The sequence below is a fragment of the Jaculus jaculus genome, chromosome 20 (assembly GCF_020740685.1).
Source record: "Jaculus jaculus isolate mJacJac1 chromosome 20, mJacJac1.mat.Y.cur, whole genome shotgun sequence".
NCBI lineage: Eukaryota > Metazoa > Chordata > Mammalia > Rodentia > Dipodidae > Jaculus > Jaculus jaculus.
Window position 1 is genome coordinate 7,521,087 of NC_059121.1, and position 17,756 is coordinate 7,538,842.

Below are 17,756 nucleotides of genomic sequence, written 5' to 3' on the forward strand. Positions count from 1 at the left end.
TCACACATTCAGGTGTTCCATTAAAGCTTATAACTTGGGTTTCTGGCTGTCCAGATGAAGGAGGGGTGGATCCTGGAGTCCAGCCCTAAGGTGTGTTTTGGGGGTGAATCTGAATTCTAGAGAGGTCTGAGCTTTGGGGATCCTGCCTACTTCCCTGCTGTTTGCAGACTGGTGGTGATCTCTCTCTTTCTGCTTGGATGTCTGAATGGAAGCCAGCTTCTTTCACCATTGAGGAACTTCCCCTGGATCTGTGAGCTTAAGATAAGTCCCTTCCTCCCATAAGACTGGGTTTGCTTGGATGCTCGTCCCTGCATTGTGGAACTGTCTACTACAGGAGGATTTTACGTGGGTCACCATACCCACCTGGCATTTATGTATGTGGGAGCTGAGGAGACACACTCTGGTCCTCATGCTTGTGGGGGTGGAATGTGGAGGTTTGATTCATGTGTCCCCCCATAACTCAGATGTTCTGAATGCTAGGTTCCCAGCTGATGGAGATTTGGGAATTAATGCCTCCTGGAGGTGGTGTATTGTTGGGGGCAGGCTTATGGGTGTTATAGCCAGTTTCCTCACAACAGTGTTTGGCACACTCTCCTGATGCTATGGTCCACCTTATGTTGGCCAGGGGGTGATGTCCACCCTCTGCTCATGCCATCATTTTCCCCTGCCATCACGGAGCTTCCCTCTCGAGCCTGTAAGCCAAATTAAACCTCTTTCTTCCCCCACAGGCTGCTCTTGGTTGGGTGATTTCTACCAGCAATGCGAACCTGACTGCAACCCTTGTGCAGCAAGTATTTTGTCCATTGAGCCCTCTCCCCAGCCCGTGCTATAACCCTTGACCTTCAGACTATGGGGCTATCTGCAAATGCCCTCTAGGACACTGAAATTCATACTACCTGTTGTTTTACCCCTGGAAAGGACAGGGTGGGGACTGTTGCTCTGAGAAGGTCCTCTGTTTTGAGATGTCAGAAGAACTCATCCTGTCTCTGGCTGGTTCCCAGAGCTGCCCTGCCGGGATAGCAGCCCCCGAGCCCACAGCCTCATGGGAGAAGAAGAACTGTTTACTCTCCACCATCCCACTATAGTTAAATAAAATGCTAGAAGATTCTTGGTGAAAATATTTTCAATTAATTCAAAACAGATTCAGGAGGTATTTTTTTTTTTTATTTGTAATGGGAAAGAAGAATCTGTGTGGAGAAAATGTTCAATTTCTGGAGCTGGAGAGATGTCTGAGAGTTTAAGGCACTTGCCTATAAAGCTTAATGACATGGGTTCAATTCCCTAGTACCCACATAAAGCCAGGTGCACAAAGTGGTCCATGCATCTGGAATTTGTTTGCAATGGCTGGAGGTCCTGGTGTGCCCATTTTTTTTCTATCTATCTATCTATCTATCTATCTATCTATCTATCTATCTATCTATCTGATGTATCTCTATCTATCCTCTCTCTCTCTCTCTCTCTCTCTCTCTCTCTCTCTCTCTCTCTCGGTCTGTCTCTGCTTTCAAACAAATAAAAATATTCCAAAATGTTTAATTTCTGCTTTGGCAAAGAAGTAAGTGTAGTCATTTCTAGCTAAGAAGCCAAGACCTGTGGCCCTGAGCAGCAGGGGTTCAGAAACAAGCCCGCAACAGTCTTTGTGTGTGTTCCTGCTCTACAGAACACAGCAGACATTCAGGAGTGCAGACACTTTGTAACATAATGTCGTGGCTAAAGTATTGCACTCAGAAGCCTTTCACATGCTGTACCCTATGATAAAATCACCGTGATGACATACATTTATGTGTGATTAGTGCGGAAAACTCAAATAGATTGCGCGAAAGAAACCTTTTGCTTTTCTACTTAGAATCCCAATAGATATCACATGTCATATGAAATAAATTGAAATCCCACTTTATCGTTTTAGAATTACCTCAGCATCCACTACTTACAGGGAAAGAAAGAGCCATGCCCTGCATTTAAACAGTGCCGTGGCCATGTGAATGCATGTCCCCCATAGACGCAGGTGCTTTATTAAAGCTTGGAACTGGGCTGGAGAGATGGCTTAGCGGTTAAGCGCTTGCCTGTGAAGCCTAAGGACCCCGGTTCGAGGCTCGGTTCCCCAGGTCCCACGTTAGCCAGATGCACAAGGGGGCGCACACGTCTGGAGTTCGTTTGCAGAGGCTGGAAGTGCCCATTCTCTCTCTCTCCCTCTATCTGTCTTTCTTTCTGTGTCTGTCGCTCTCAAATAAATAAATAAAAAAAAATGTTTTAAAAAAAAAAGCTTGGAACTTGGATCTATAGCTGCCTGGCTGGAAGAGGCATCACTGGGGGTGAATTCTGAAGTCCAGTCCTGAGCTGTCACTGCGAATGAATCTGATTTCCAGACCAAAGGAATGCAAAGGAGTCGGAAATATGGTGGGGTCCCCACTGCTAGCTTCCCATTTGTTCATGCTTGCTGCTTTTGTTTTTGTTTTTTAAAATAGTTTATTGATACTCTGGTTTCTCCTCAGATCATATAAATCCTTCTCCTTTTGAATATTTCTATGTGAAAGTAGAGAGGCATAGGAGAGAGAGAAAGAGAAATGGGTGTACCAGGGCCTCCAGCCACTGCAAACAAACTCCAGATGCATGCGCCACTTTGTGCATCTGGCTTTATGTGGGCACTGGGGAATCAGACCCAGGTGGTTAGGCTTTGCAGGCAAGCACCCTAGGCCAGCACCCTAACTGTCCCAGCCCTGCGTGGGGTTTTCATGGGCGATTTGATTGTTGCTCTCTGCGTGGATGTGTGGTAGCAGTTTCTTCCACCACCGCTGATGAAACCTCCCCTTGGATCTATAGGCTTGAAATACACCTCTTCCTCCCATATCTTTGTCTGGATTGGTTGTTCTTCTTGCCAACAATAGGAGCCTTGTCATAAGTTCCTGTTTTAGTTATTAAATTAATTTAACTTTTGCTTAGATAGGTGTGTGTGTGCCATGTGGTGTATATGTAGCATGTAGCGTTGGCACATGTGCATGTGCCCAGGAAGCTTCCAACACACTTGCCTGCAGCCGGGATTGCTCTCCTGCAATGGCCAAGGCAGGTGAGGCATTGTGCTACGTCACTGCTCCATCAGTTCTCGTTGGAGCCAGAGGTCTGTACTCTTCCCAGAGCTGGGCATTTTTTTTTTTTTTTTTTGGCCTCACATTTTTCTCAAGCTCTGCTAAGTCTCAGTTCTCAGTTCCCTTGCAGGATTGGGCTTATAGGCACACTTGGCCACACCCTGATATTTATGTGGGTCTTGCCAATCAAACTCAAGAGGTCTCTCTGGCCTTATAGGGCCCTCATGATTACACAGAGGACGTGCTCTTTGGCCACCGAGCCAGAGCCATCTCTGCAGCCCACAGGTGAGTTTTGTCCAGTAGCAAATCAGTGAGCATGAGGTGTCGCTCGGGGATGACTTGGCTCTGAGAATCCCATCGCAGTCTGTAGTTCAGCTGCCTCCAAGAAGTTGATCTGTGTCTGGCATGGAGACCGTCTCTGCTCAGGTGCAGGAGATGGAGGTGTGCAAGGGTGCCAGGGTCAGACATGGGTGGGGGAGGGGCACAGGGAGGCCAGGGTCAGGTGCAGGTGGAGGAGGTGGGTCACAGTCAGGTTCGCATTGCTGGTAGAAATCACCCAACCAAGAGCATCTTGTGAAAACAACGGGTTTATCTTGGCTTACAGGCTCGAGGGGAAGCTCCACGATGGCAGGGGAAAACGATGGCATGAGCAGAGGGTGGACATCGCCCCCTGGAAAACATCAAGTAGACAACAGGAACAGGAGAGTGTGCCAAACACTGGCATGGGGAAACTGGCTATAACACTCATAAGCCCGCCCCCAACAATACAGCACCTCCAGGAGGCTTTAATTTCCAATTTCCATCAGCTGGGGAGACCAGCATTGAGAAGCTTATGGGGGACCCCTGAATCAAACCATTACAAGGTGCGTCACATGTCCTTCCCCACTACTCCTGCAGTCCAGGACACACATGGCTCCCAGGTCCTAAAGCCACCTGAGTTGTCTGTGGCAATGCAGAGCTGTTTTCTGTCACACCTCCCCACTCAGGACTGAAGGGCGGGTTCTTACAGAGATGTGCTCTGGTCCTGGGTATACAAGATTATAGGAAGCTGGAATGCCTAATGGTAGTGTTCCCAACCAGGACCTTAGCAATCCTTAAAAAGAGAACACACACACACATACACACACACACTATTTTTTTTTTTTTTTGACACAGGGTCTCTTTAGCCCAGGCCGACCTGGAATTCCCTATGTAGTCTCAGAGTAGCTTAAGTCACAATGATCCTCCTACCTCTGCCTCCCGAATGCTGGAATTAAAGGCATGTGCCACCATGCCCAACACAATCACTTTTTATATTGAAAACTCTTAGGTCAGAGTTTGGGTGGTAATCATGGTCTGTGTTATCCAGGGGAGAAAAGGTGGCATTATTTATTTACTTGAGAGAGAGAAAGAGGGAGAGAGAGAGAAATGTATTGGAGGCATGCAAGGGCCTTCAGCCGCTGCAAATGAATTCCAGACACACGCACCACCTTACGTATCTGGCTAACATGAGTACTGGGGAATGGAACCTGAGTCCTTTGGCTTGAGCTTTAACTGCTAAGCCATCTCTTCAGCCCCACGATAGCATTATCCATTACATGATGGATATATAATTCATTTCTCCTCGTGTTTAGCTCAGAAGTTCCTTGCACTTCCAGAAGTAGAAGACGCGTCATTTAACCATCGGGCGTGGGGGGCTGGGCACACTGTGAGGCTGTACCGTGGCTTTAGAATTACAGACTGGTGAGTGCTTGAGATGAGTGGGTGGAGATGGCACTTTGGGTGAGGGAGCGGCCTAACTGGTGTTGCCATCAACACATTGCATGATCATCTCAACATTGTCCCCAAGAGCCATCTACCTTCTGTATCTCAGGCGGACTGCACACCTGTTTCCCAAGGACACAAGTGTTTCCTCAGCCCTGTGATGCCAGTGGGCTTCATACCTACTCTTACACAGTGATGGCCTATCGGGCTCTGCCAGGCACAGGCTGGAGCCTTCAGTAAACGGGCCAGAGCTGCCAGGCAAGGCTAAGGACCCCCGGGCTACAGGAGGCCACTCCCTCTCCAAGCCCAGCACACCCGAACTTAGGCTTTGCCCTGTGACTGCCTTTGGCCAGTTGCCTAGGAAACTCCTTATATGGTATCAGCCAGCAACCCTTGCACAGTCCCTTCCCCTGGACCCTACTGTCCTCTATACCTTCCCTTTTCCATTGCCCATTTGCTGGAATGTATGTTCCCATATGCTAATTAGGCATCAGCAAACAACCTTGTACATCCAATCCTCTTAGGACTCTCTTCCCACCCTCAACTGCTTATAAACTCATTTCCCTACTGATTAAACTGCGTGGTTCACAGAGACGGTCTCCTGAAAGTGATTCTTTCGCATGCTCACCACTGTTGCCTGAACGCCTCTGGGGGAACCTTGGCCGGCCCCGAAGACCCAGGGACCCACAATGGCCCATTGTCAATATATTGGGGTCAGCCTCTCTCCAGACTTGCCTGGCTGGGCAACATACAGGAAAATGCTGGGTCACGTGAGAAGGACCCAGCGCACCTGGTGGTCAAGGTGTTTATCCAAAGGTTGCCCACCACCCACGCCAGCCCATTTTCACTCTGAGATAGCTTCTTCCTCCACTAACAGATCTCTCCAAATGGTCCATAGGAGTGAGACAGGGGATGGGATCTGGATCTAAGAGGAGGCCCACCTTGCAGGAGAGGAGACTGACCCAGCCCCTTCATCATCCAGTAAAAAGAGAGAGACAGTGAAAAGGTAGAGAGAGAAAGAGGCAAGTAGATAGAGAGAGAGAATGGGCATACCAGGGCCTTCAGCCACTGTAAACAAACTCCAGATGCATGCACCACCTTGTGCATCTGGCGGGTGTGGGTCCTGGGGAATAGAAACTGGGTCCTTTGGCTTCACAGACAAATGCCTTAACCACTGAGCAATCTCTCCATGCCTGCATAGCTGCCTTTCTTAAACCAGGCAGAAGCATTGCATCACAGGCTCCACCAGGCACTGAGGAGTCTTGTGAGCAGAGCTGTCTCACTTAAGTTATGACGAAGCAACAAGCCTCCAGGCTCTGAGGAAAGAGCCCTGGACTCAGGATAGCCTGTGCCACACTCACAACATTGTGCAGGATGGCATCCATTTCCAGGCAGAGCAGAAGCCATGCCAAGGCCATGGGCACCAGCACAGCTCTTTCCTGAGGTAGTTCACAGTGACCACTAACGTGTTTGTCTATGAAAGACTACAAAGGACTGTTCCTCTTGAAAAATGACCTAGATGTCCACCATCCCCAATGGCTGGGATGTGTCCTCTGATAAAACAGGGCCACTCCTGGATCCACAGTGCACTAGGGATGCCATGTTTGGCTCTTAAGAACCATGGATGTGCCTGTTTTTCCTCAATAATTATTTCCTGTTCAGCTTTTCTCTGGGGTTACCTGGAGGACCTGGGGTTTTGGGATTATTTCTAGTCATAGAGGAAACAAACTATCCTGGAGTCTGAGGGAAAATGTTTTCTAGGCACCTTCAAAATAAATACAGAACAGAACTACATGTATCAGCTGGTAATTCATGCCTGTATCCCCAGCATTTTAGAGGTGAAGATGGGAGAATCCTGAGTTTCAGGCCAGCCTTCACTACACCGTGAGACCCATCTAAAACAACAACAACAAAAATAAATAAATAAGCAAACCAAAAATTTCACGTGTCTTCAAGATACTGAGTAGGTACATGCATGGATGGCCTATCCCAGACCCTTGGACATGGCACATTGGCTGAGTCTGAAAGTCTCCTTTTTTTTTAAAAGCTTTAACTGGTAAATATTATTGCCAAAACAAAGACTTAGCTTAAAGCATTCTGCACAATCTCCAGAACTTTCACTGAGTGTGAAACACATTAAAGTGTGTCAGGAGTTAAGCCCATAAGTCATACAGCCTCCCTTGGATTTAGCTTCCAGTTCAGGAATAAAACTAAGAAAGTGTGATTAGGCAATTAGGCAACAGGACACCGTAACATCACAGAGAGATCCCAGATCTGATGGCTGCCTTTCTCCACCTCATCCTTAGCCAAGTGGCAGGAAACAGCTGGCCAGAATTTCTGAGGGCCTTTAATGAGGAGAAGGCCCCCTTGTTCAGCTCTGGTGAATAAACAGAGTGATGGGATTCCCTGCTGGTTTTCCTGAGAGAACATTGGCCTGGAAGATATTAACCTCTACTATCTATCCTCATGTTCTGTGGTGGCAAGAAGTGGGGCTTAAAAATAAAAGAAGCTTGGGGAGCAGGGGTGGGGAGATAGCTCAGTGGGTAAAATGCTTGCCACGCAAGCCCAAGGACCTGAGTTCAGATCCCCAGCCCCCTTGTAAAGCTCATGTTAACTTGTGCCTGTCTTCCCAGCGGTGTGGCTGCAGAGACAGGAGACTACTCCCTAGGACTTGCAGGCCAGCCAGCCTCGCTGAACCAGGTGAGGTCCCGGGTAAGCAAGGGACCCTGTGTCAACAGAAGAGATGGCCGTGCGTGGTGGCGCACGCCTTTAATCCCAGCACTCGGGAGGTAGAGGCAGGAGGATCGCCGTGAGTTTGAGGCCACCCGGAGACTCCATAGTGAATTCCAGGTCAGCCTGGGCTAGAGTGAGACCCTACCTCGAAAAACCAAAAACAACAAACAAACAACAACAACAAAAATAAAAACAGAAACTGAAGAGATAGCCCAGTACGTCGCACTGGATGAGTCCCATCTATCACTCTTTTTTTTTTTTTTTTGAAAATTTATTTATTTGAGAGCGACAGACACAGAGGAGACTCAGAACTCCTCAAAGCTGATGCTCAACACTAGCTCGCTCTCTCTCTCTCTCTCTCTCTCTCTCTCTCTCTCCCCACCAAGACTCAGGGAACATTCTGGAAGAGGGGCAGAAAGAATGTAAGAGGGAGCGAGGTGGCGTTGGGAAGAGGTAATGAGGCAGGGTCAGACCCAAGTGGTGGAGGTGTTCAAGGACGCCAGGGTCGGACTCAGGCGGCGGGGAAATGCGGATCCTAAGTACTATCTGCCAAGCCGACACTAAGCAAAGGACGTCCGCTCTCCATCCCTCGTCTGCAGACCCTCACCTGGTCTCTCCACCTCTGGGTTGACAGGTCAGATGAGTTCAGCGGCTTACAAAGTCAGCAGTCGACGGGGAGCATCTGCAGGAGTCAAACCCACCCACCTTCCTCCTGAAGCATGATGTGGGCTGAGGTTGCGTTGGAAACGAGGTGACACTGGAAATGCTCAACACAAATGCACAGTCCACAAGTAGGTGGCCTGAGAATCCCCTAGGGCGGGTCTGTGCACACCCAAGAGGAAAGGAGCCCAGCCTCGCCCCCTGCGTGCAGCACGTCTTTCTGCACGTGTAACACGCGAGGTCATGTTAGTCACCAGGACGTGGTTGTGGGGAGTTACTGTTGGCGGTTCTGAGCGCCAGGGGTCCGCACACAATGGAGCCCTGGCAGCTTTTCCAATAAAGGACTTTCAGTCTGAGCGCACTGAACTCTTCCTGCCTCTGGGCCATCAGCCTGCCGCCCTGGGAAAGGAAGGTGTTTTCAGACATCTTCACTACCTTCACCGCTTCAAAGTGCCGCCGCAGCACAGTTCCCGTAGACAGCTCTCCCTTCTCCAGCTACAGCGACACGACAGAACAGTACCCAGTCACACCAACTCGATCCCCCACAGCCATGTCATGGGAGAATGCAGCCGGAACGGAGCGAGCGTTCTCAGTAAGAAAGCAAAGACTGGCTGGGCGTGGTGGTGCGCATTTTTAAACCCAGCGCTGGGAAGGCAGAGGTAGGAGGATCATTGTGAGTTCAAGGCCACCCTGAGATTACATAGTGAATTCCAGGTCAGTCTGGGCTACAGCAAGGCCCTACCTTGGAAAAAAAAAAAAAAAAAAAAAACCAAAACAAAAAGAAAGAAAGAAAGAAAGAAAGAAAGAAAGAAAGAAAGAAAGAAAGAAAGAAAGGAGGAGGGAAGGAAAAAGAAAAAGAAGAGAAGGAAAGAAAAGCCTGGCTGTGGACACAGAGTGAGTAATAGGGGCCAGAGAGATGACTCAACAGTTAAGGCTCTTGCCTGCAAAGCCTAACGACCCAGATTTGACTCCCCAGTACCCACATGGGCCAGATGCACGAGGTAACGCACGTATCTGGAATTCCTTGGCCGTGGCTCAAGGCCCTGGTATGCGCAATCTCTCTTCTCTCCACACCCCCCCGCCACCTCTCTCTCTGTTTCTGCCTGCAAATTAAAAAAAAAAGAAGCTTGGCATGAACAGTGTGCGGCGACTCTGTCAGAGCAGCACTGTCACGGGCAGGACAGAGCCATGTGCGTGACCTGGGCGACGCCTTATGGTCTCCTGGCCTATGTTTCCGCAGCACCGTTCACATCCTCTGCCACCCTGCCTCCCTCCACCCTTGTTGTGTGAAAACGCTCCCATGTGAAAACATTTTGAACTGTGTGACCAAGGGCATCCTTGGTCAGAAATCATATTCCTTCTCTCACATACTAGAAAAACAGGACACAAATCCAGCTAGATATAGCACTGTAAGGTTGACCTCATATATTCTGCACTCTTTTCATTTCCTTCTTTAAAAAGTATTTATTTACTTGAGAGAGAGAGAGAGAGAGATAAACAGATAGAGAATGGTTGCACCAGGGCCAGTAGCCACTGCAAACCATGTCCAGATGCATGTGCCACCATGTGCATCTGGTTTACGTGGGTTTTGGGAAATTGAACCTGGGTCCTTAGGCTTTGCAGACAAGTGTCTTAACCACTAAGCCATCTCTCCTGCCCACCACTTTTTTTTTTTTCTTTTGCTTTGTGATTTCCCTTGACCTCTTGAAGACTCCGGGGATGTCTCCCCTGAGATCATAACGTAGGGGCTCAGGAGCCCACGTTGGATATGAGAGCCAATACCTGGCCATGAATCCTTTTGAAAAAAATATTTCTTGTTTATTTATTTGAGATAGAAAGAGGTAGAGAGAGAGAGAGAGAGTATGGACCAGTGAGGGGCCCTTTCCACTGTAAATGAACTCCAGACACACAAGGTACTTTGTGCCTCTGAGTTTATGTGGGGACTAGGGAATCGAACCTGTCCTGACAAGATTTGCAAGCAAATGCCTGTCATAGCTGAGCCAGGCCTCCAGCCTTGAACATGCATCTTCACTGTTATCAGCAAAGTTCCCGAATCTATGACACCCAGGCTACTTTATTTTCTATGATATCATGCGATTTTCCATTTGAGGAAATGTTCAAGGGCATCCCATAACCTTTCCTTAAAACTTCATTTTAGCTTTGAGACCACTTCTGAAGGGTGCACACGCCACTCAATCACAACCTGGGTTTGTGAACCATTCTGAGTTATCTACTTTGCAAAACATGCTAAGAGCATCGTACTGGAGTTAACAGGAATCAGTGAATTGTATAGTATACTGGAAAACCTTTTATTTATTTATTTATTTATTTATTTATTTATTTACTTACTTACTTACTTTAAGAGAGAGAGAGAGAGAATGGGCATGTCAGGACCTCTAGCCATTACAAGTGAACTCCATTGCAAATGATGTCGCCTTGTGCATCTGGCTTTATGTGGGTACTGGAGAATCAAACCTGGGTCCTTTGGTTTTGCAGGCAAGCTCCTTAACCACTAAGCCATCTCTCCAGTCCCTGGAAAAACTTTTACCAGCATTGTAATATCTTCTTTTCTGTTTGTGTGTTCCATGTGTATTCAATTTTAAACATGGCCTTTGCTAAAGAAGTGGTTTGAATTTTTTATTACCGTAATGGTCAATTTGAAGCTAAGAAATTCTACACCACAACTCAGCTTTCATTCCAGATAATAAACCTATCATTATGTCTTATATTTTGGAAGTTTTGTAGAATTACCTAGTAGTCTGGACCAACAAAAGGAACTGAGTCATAATTTCTGCTCTCTAACTTTTATTTAAGATTTATTTTTATTTATTTATTTACTTGTGACAGAGAGAGGGAGACAGAGAGAGAATGGGCGCGCCAGGGCCTCTAGCCAGTGCAAGTGAACTCCTGACGCATGCGCCACCATGTGCATCTGGCTTCAGTGGGACCTGGTGAGTCGAACCGGGGTCCTTAGGCTTCACAGGCATGAACCTTAACTGCTCAGCCATCTCTCCAGCCCCTGCTTTCTAACATTTTGTTGACATCCTCCATATATACACATAACATATCCTGATCATAATTGTATCCCACCATCATCCTCTGTCCTCCAGCCCTCTCCACTGAAGTCTTTCTTCTTTCCAATGAGTCTCTCTTCTATTTTGAAGTCATCATTTTTTTGGCCCTCATATTTTTTTTTATTATTTATTTATTTATTTGAGAGCAACAGACACAGAGAGAAAGACAGATAGAGGGAGAGAGAGAATGGGCGCGCCAGGGCTTCCAGCCTCTGCAAACGAACTCCAGACGCGTGCGCCCCCTTGTGCATCTGGCTAACGTGGGACCTGGGGAACCGAGCCTCGAACTGGGGTCCTTAGGCTTCACAGGCAAGCGCTTAACCGCTAAGCCATCTCTCCAGCCCCCTCATATTTTTTTGAGGTAGGGTCTCACTTTAGCTCAGGCTGACCTGGAATTCACTATGTAGTCTCAGGTTGGCCTCGAACTCACTATGATCCTCCTACTTCTGCCTCCTGAATTCTGGTATTAAAGGTGTGTGCCACCACACCAAGCTTTTATGTTAACCACTTCTTTCTTTCTTTTTGTAGCCCTCATGTTATACAAGTCTGATGTAGGTAGCATCACATACTTTCTTAGAGAAGTTTTTCTGTGTTGAGTTGCAGGTTGTTTTTAATTTTTATTTATTTATTTGCAATCACACAGAGAGACAGAGAAGGGGAGAGAGAATGGGCATGCCAGGGCCTGTAGCAGCTGCAAAGGAGCTGCAGATGCATGTGCCAGTTTGTGCATCTGGTTTTACAAGGGTAGTGGGGAATTGAACCCACGCTGTTAGTCTTTGCAAGCAGGTGCCTTAACCACTGAGCGATCTCTGCAGCCTGAGTTGCAGCTTCTGTGTGCCCAGCCTGAGGAGGCATTTTGGATAGTCTGCAAGCACCAATGAGGTAGTGAAGACCAAGGAGGCTTGTATAATCGTAGGCAGAAGCTGGAAGCACCTGGAAGGGCTCTTCTTGCCTCTCCTCTAGTAACAAGACACCTAATGTATGTGCCGTTAAGAGACATTTTATAAGCACAGTCTAGCATTTCTTCCAGGATATGCCACGTGCAGGTACTGTACAGAGAGAAGCCACACAGCTTGGCAAGAACAGCTCCATCCAGATGATCCAGATGCCCTCAGGGCCTTAGTGAAGGTCATCTGCAGAAATGCTCACTCTGCCATTGATGGACCCATGGGGGACTTCCCAGAGGCCTAGCCACGTTGACAAGGTGTCCAGCTCTTTTTCAATCTCTTATTTGTTTATTTGAGAGCAAGAAACGAAAAGAGTCAGAGAGTGAGAATGGTACGGCTGTGCCAGGACTTCCTGGCACTGCAAATATGCTCCAGAGGCCTGCACCGCATTGTGCATCTGTCTTCAAGTGGGTAAAGGGGAATCGAACCCAAGCAGTCAGACTTTGCAAGCAAGGACCTTCGACTTCTCAGCCATCCCACCAGCCCCCATTCAACATGGAAGGGTTCCCACAGCCAGCCAGGCCCCAGCTCTATGTCAGGAAGAAGAGAGGGAAGACACTCAGGAAAAAGAAAAAAGCAAAAAATAGTAACACCTCCCTTCACATAGCAGGAGCTACTGGCTTGTCGATCCTCCCACAGAGCCTTATCGTTTGCCCTGAATTTGAGATGGTTTATTTGTACTCAAAACTCAGCAACATGTGTCTACTGAAACTAGGAACTTGGCTCAAGATAGACTTGAAAGAGACAGCTCGTTACGAGAAGGGAGAAGGGAGGGGAGGCGGCGCGTCCGCCTGCCGTTTTCACCATGCAAATAGTGTGGCAGAGTGCGTGCCCGTGCCAACTGCTAAAGGGAATGACTGACTGACAAGTTCAAAGCGCCCGGGGACGCACGGCCAACTTGACATGTCTTGCTTGGCGACGGGGACTCCAGGTGAAGTCGATGTGCCTGCCGGCAGCTAGGCGAGCCTGCGGCCGCCCAGGAAATGGGATCGTTGGGCCGTGTGTGTGTGTGTGTGTGTGTGTGTGTGTGTGTGTGTGTGTGGTGTGTGTGTTCTTATATGCGTGGCTCATGTTTCTGTGTATGGGTGCTTGAGTGTGTCCAGGCGTGTATCTGGGCATGTCTTTCTGTGTGTCCATGTGGGTGGGATGTTCCTGTGTGTGTACATGTAGAATGACCACAAGGCAAAGACATTCTCATCATGTTTTTTAAAGCTAGAGACTCCAAGTTTTATTTTACTTATTTAAAATTTTTTATTTATTTATTTGAGAGCGACAGATACAGAGAGAAAGACAGATAGAGGGAGAGAGAGAGAATGGGCACGCCAGGGCCTCCAGCCACTGCAAACGACCTCCAGACACATGCGCCCCCCCTTGTGCATCTGGCTAATGTGGGACCTGGGGAACCGAGCCTCGAACCGGGGTCCTTAGACTTCACAGGCAAGTGCTTAACCGCTAAGCCATCTCTCCAGCCCTACTTATTTTATTTTTATTTATTTATTTTTTAAAATTTATTTGAGAGTGGCAGACAGAAAAAGAGGCGTTTAGAATATGGGCATGCCAGGGCCTCCAGCCACTGCAAACGAACTCCAGATGCGTGCGCCCTCTTGTGCATCTGGCTAATGTGGGTCCTGGGGAATCGAGCCTCGAACTGGGGTCCTTAGGCTTTACAGGCAAGCGCTTAACCACTAACCCATCTCTCCAGTCCAGACATTGTCATCATTTTTATGAGCAGTTCAACTATGCTGAAGCTGAGTCAGCCCAGGACAGTAAGGGACAAGATGATACTAAAAGTGCAGGAAATAAGCCAGGTGTGGTGGTGCATACCTTTCATCCCAGCACTGGGGATTCAGAGGTAAGAGGATCGAAGTGAGTTCGAGGCCACCCTGAGACTCCATAGGGAATTCCCGGTCAGCCGGGGCTAGACGCCACCTCGAAAAACAAAAGCAAACAAAACAAAAGTGCATGAAATGTACTGAGCTTGTGGAGGTCACTGTCCAGGGTCCACACCAAGCCTGGCTGGCATTCCTTAGTCTACCTGCCACTCGTCAGCTCACGTGCACGACTCGGCTGGAGACGAGGGGACAGGGAAGCCAGGACGGTGACGCTGGGAGCCTGCCAGGCCTTCCACCTCCCTATCATGCTCACTCTCGCAGAAAACTCCATAAGCTCCATAAGACCCTATTGCTGAAGACTTCACATGCCTGAGCGGCAAAGTCACTGAGAAAGCAAGCTGGCGCTGAAGAAAAAGCCTTCTCCCTGTAGCCCGGCCAACTGAAAGCTGGAAAAAGCTGCACTCTATGCAGTGTTATGGGAGACAGCAATCAGCAGTGAAAACAGTGGACACTGGAAGCCTCAAGTTTGGCCAGACAGGCTAAGTGACCAAACGGGTGCAATCGTGGCATGTCTGCTGTGGGGGAAACCAAGTGCTCTCTAACTGGACTGAAGGCCCGCTCTATGGGAAGAAATACATGTCTGGCAGTGAAAACCCAATCAAAAGCCTATGGCAGGAGAGGGCATGAGTCTTAGGGGCATAAAGCCTGCTCTTGTCTGGATAGATGCATATATTACGCTCTCCAAACTGCCCTGAAAGCATTACACTTAATATTCATATTTGTATATTAATGCTACTCTCACTTCTGGTTAGAGAAGCTTCTCTTTTCAGATGGTGATGACCACTGGGATGACCCAGAAGGCACCATAGTGCTGAGAAGAAGAAATGGTGGGTGAATGTCCAGTGCGGAAACATCTCTATCATACCCTCCAAGGCTCAGGGCCCATTGCAGAAGAGGTGGTGGAAAGAATGTAATAGCCAAAGGAAGGGTACCACTCCTTACCTACAACTTCCCAGACAGAAATTGGCCTCAATATCCAATACCTTGCTGTGCCTAGCAATACCTACATAAGACCCTCATAATAGGAGGAAAAGGTGATGACATCAAATTAAAAGAGAGACTAATGGAGTGAGGGAGAGGATATGATGGAGAGCAGAGTGACGAAGGGGAAAGTGGGGGAGGGGAGGGAAATACCATGGTTTGTTATCTATAAGTATAGAAGTTGTCAATGAAAAATAGATATATTTTTTAAAAGAAATTTAAACTCCATCAGAGAGTGATGCACACACGCAATACAAACATGGAAAATATTTATATTTATGTGTGTATGAATATAATCTAGACATAGAAGTAAACATAAAAATGATGCAGAAACAGAAATATAGATACAAGGATATGTGTATTGAAGATGTACACACACACACACACACACACACACACACACACACACACACACACACATCCAGGTTCATGAAAGCAAAAGCACAAGTACTCAGGGACAAAACAGGGCTGGGATTTTTGGCTTTGCAAGGTGAGAGTGAACAAGAATAATTAGCACAGAGGCGTGTGTGTGTGTGTGTGTGTGTGTGTGTGTGTGTGTGTGTGTGTCTCCCTGGCCTTCATGGCTGTTATCAAATGGCACAGGGTTTGCCCGAGCAGGCCCGGGAACTGAGGCAGGAAGTTTATGGCCACCTCATTATCAGTTTACATGGCAGTGACTTTGGGTGATACAATGTGTTTTTATTAGATGCCCGTTTTGTGACTTGTATTCATTTAGGGAAAACAGTGCATACAAGCCGGAAGAGCATCTGGCCATGTTGCTCTGTAGAGAGAAGAAATTCCAAGTCTTGTTAGAGTTGGCTAAGACACTCCCTCCATGAGAATGGGAGACAGAAAGCCACGCCCCCAAGGTTCTCTGCAGGGTGCTTGACCACCGCTGTGTTCATTCACTCAGGGGCAAAGGGAATGGGGAGCAAGGCCTTCGGGGGGCCGGGTGTACCACTGCAGACACTTGCTTCACCGTGGACATCGGGTGATGTGATCTATCTAGGGCACAGAGGAAGCTGGGAATGCACGGCAGCAGAGGGTGTCATCACCCATCACCTAGTATTCATGTCCTCCTGTGTCACTTGTGAAAAACTATGGCATGAGCCTAGAGCCACCGGGGGAGGTGAGAGATGTTAAATGAGATGCCGTGAGTGAACGTGCCACCCAGAAACGTACTGCTGCGCCTGAGCGAGTCCCACGCCAAGGTGCCACCGCCTCGCAGGAACAGCTCAGTAACGTGGCGTCCACCAACCCCCCTCGCCAGAGCCAGCTTCGCTTCTAAACGCTACATGCCAACCAGAATCTCCACTTTCACCCAGATCGGGGGGATTAACAGGCACCACATTTTTTATATAATTTATTTATTATTTATTTATTTATTTATTAGAGAGAGAAAAAGAGGCAGGTACATAGAGAGAATGGGTATGCCAGGCCCTGTAACCACTGCAAAGGAACTCCAGGCCCATATGCCACCTTGTGCATGTGGCTTTATGTGGGTACTGGGGAACTGAACCTGGGTCCTTTGGCTTTTGCCGGCAAGTGCCTTAACTGCTAAGCCATCTCTCCAGCCCAAGACACATTTCTCAGGAATGGAGCCAGAAACTGTGAGCCCACACTTCATGAATGAACAAATCTTACCGCCCTCTCTGGCAGCTGGCAGCCAATCCATCTGGGTGCTTGGAGACTATCTCCCCTGTACTTTACATCATGATAATACCTTAGAGTCAATTCTGCAAAGCACCAGCTTGTGCCATAATAATATTTAAATATATATATATATACATATACATATACATATACACATATATATATATGTGTGTGTGTATATATATATATACACACACACACATATATTTGTGAGGAGAGAGAGAGAGAGAAAGAATGTTGCACCAAGACCTCTTACCACTGCAAACGAACTCCAGACGCCCCTTTGTCCATGTGACTTCATGTGGATCCTGAGGAATCAAACCTAGACTCACAGGCTTTTTAAGCAAGTCCCTGTCACCACTGAGCCATCTCACCTGCCCGCACAGCAATCGTTTGAGGTGTGTCAGGGGTATGGGAGTACGTAGGCATGTGTGTGCCTATGTGTGGAGGCTGGGGGACATCTTTGGGTGTATCATTCCTCAGGAATGCTGGCCCCGTCCTTTGAGACCAAGTCTCTCATCAGCCTGGAGCGCAACAATTTGGCTACCCTGGCTGCTCAGTCTTTACCTCCACAGTGCTGGAATGACTGGCATGTACCGCCATGTCTCAGTACATGGGACAGGGTGCTCAGACCCGGCTTCTCATGCTTCCGAGGCAAGCATTTCACCCACTGAGCTGTCTCCCTGGTCCTACTTCCGTAGTAATTATGCCCCTTAATCTGGCCCTTCCAGCCACATCCCCAGCATACCCTGACCCCCAAGAGCAGACTTATGTTACAAGCAGAGCGAAAACACGGGGTGACTGCATTTCCTTTCAGACCCCCATAATCGCTCACTGTGTTAATGCAAATACTGTTAGCAGCCACTAATTACAGAAATAAAATATCAGGTGCAGAGGCAAATTTCAAGTGCATTTGCCTATTTAACGCTCGTGTCAAGGGCACTCATTAAAATTAATAGCAGTTAGTGTTAATAAAAATGGCTTTGAATTTCA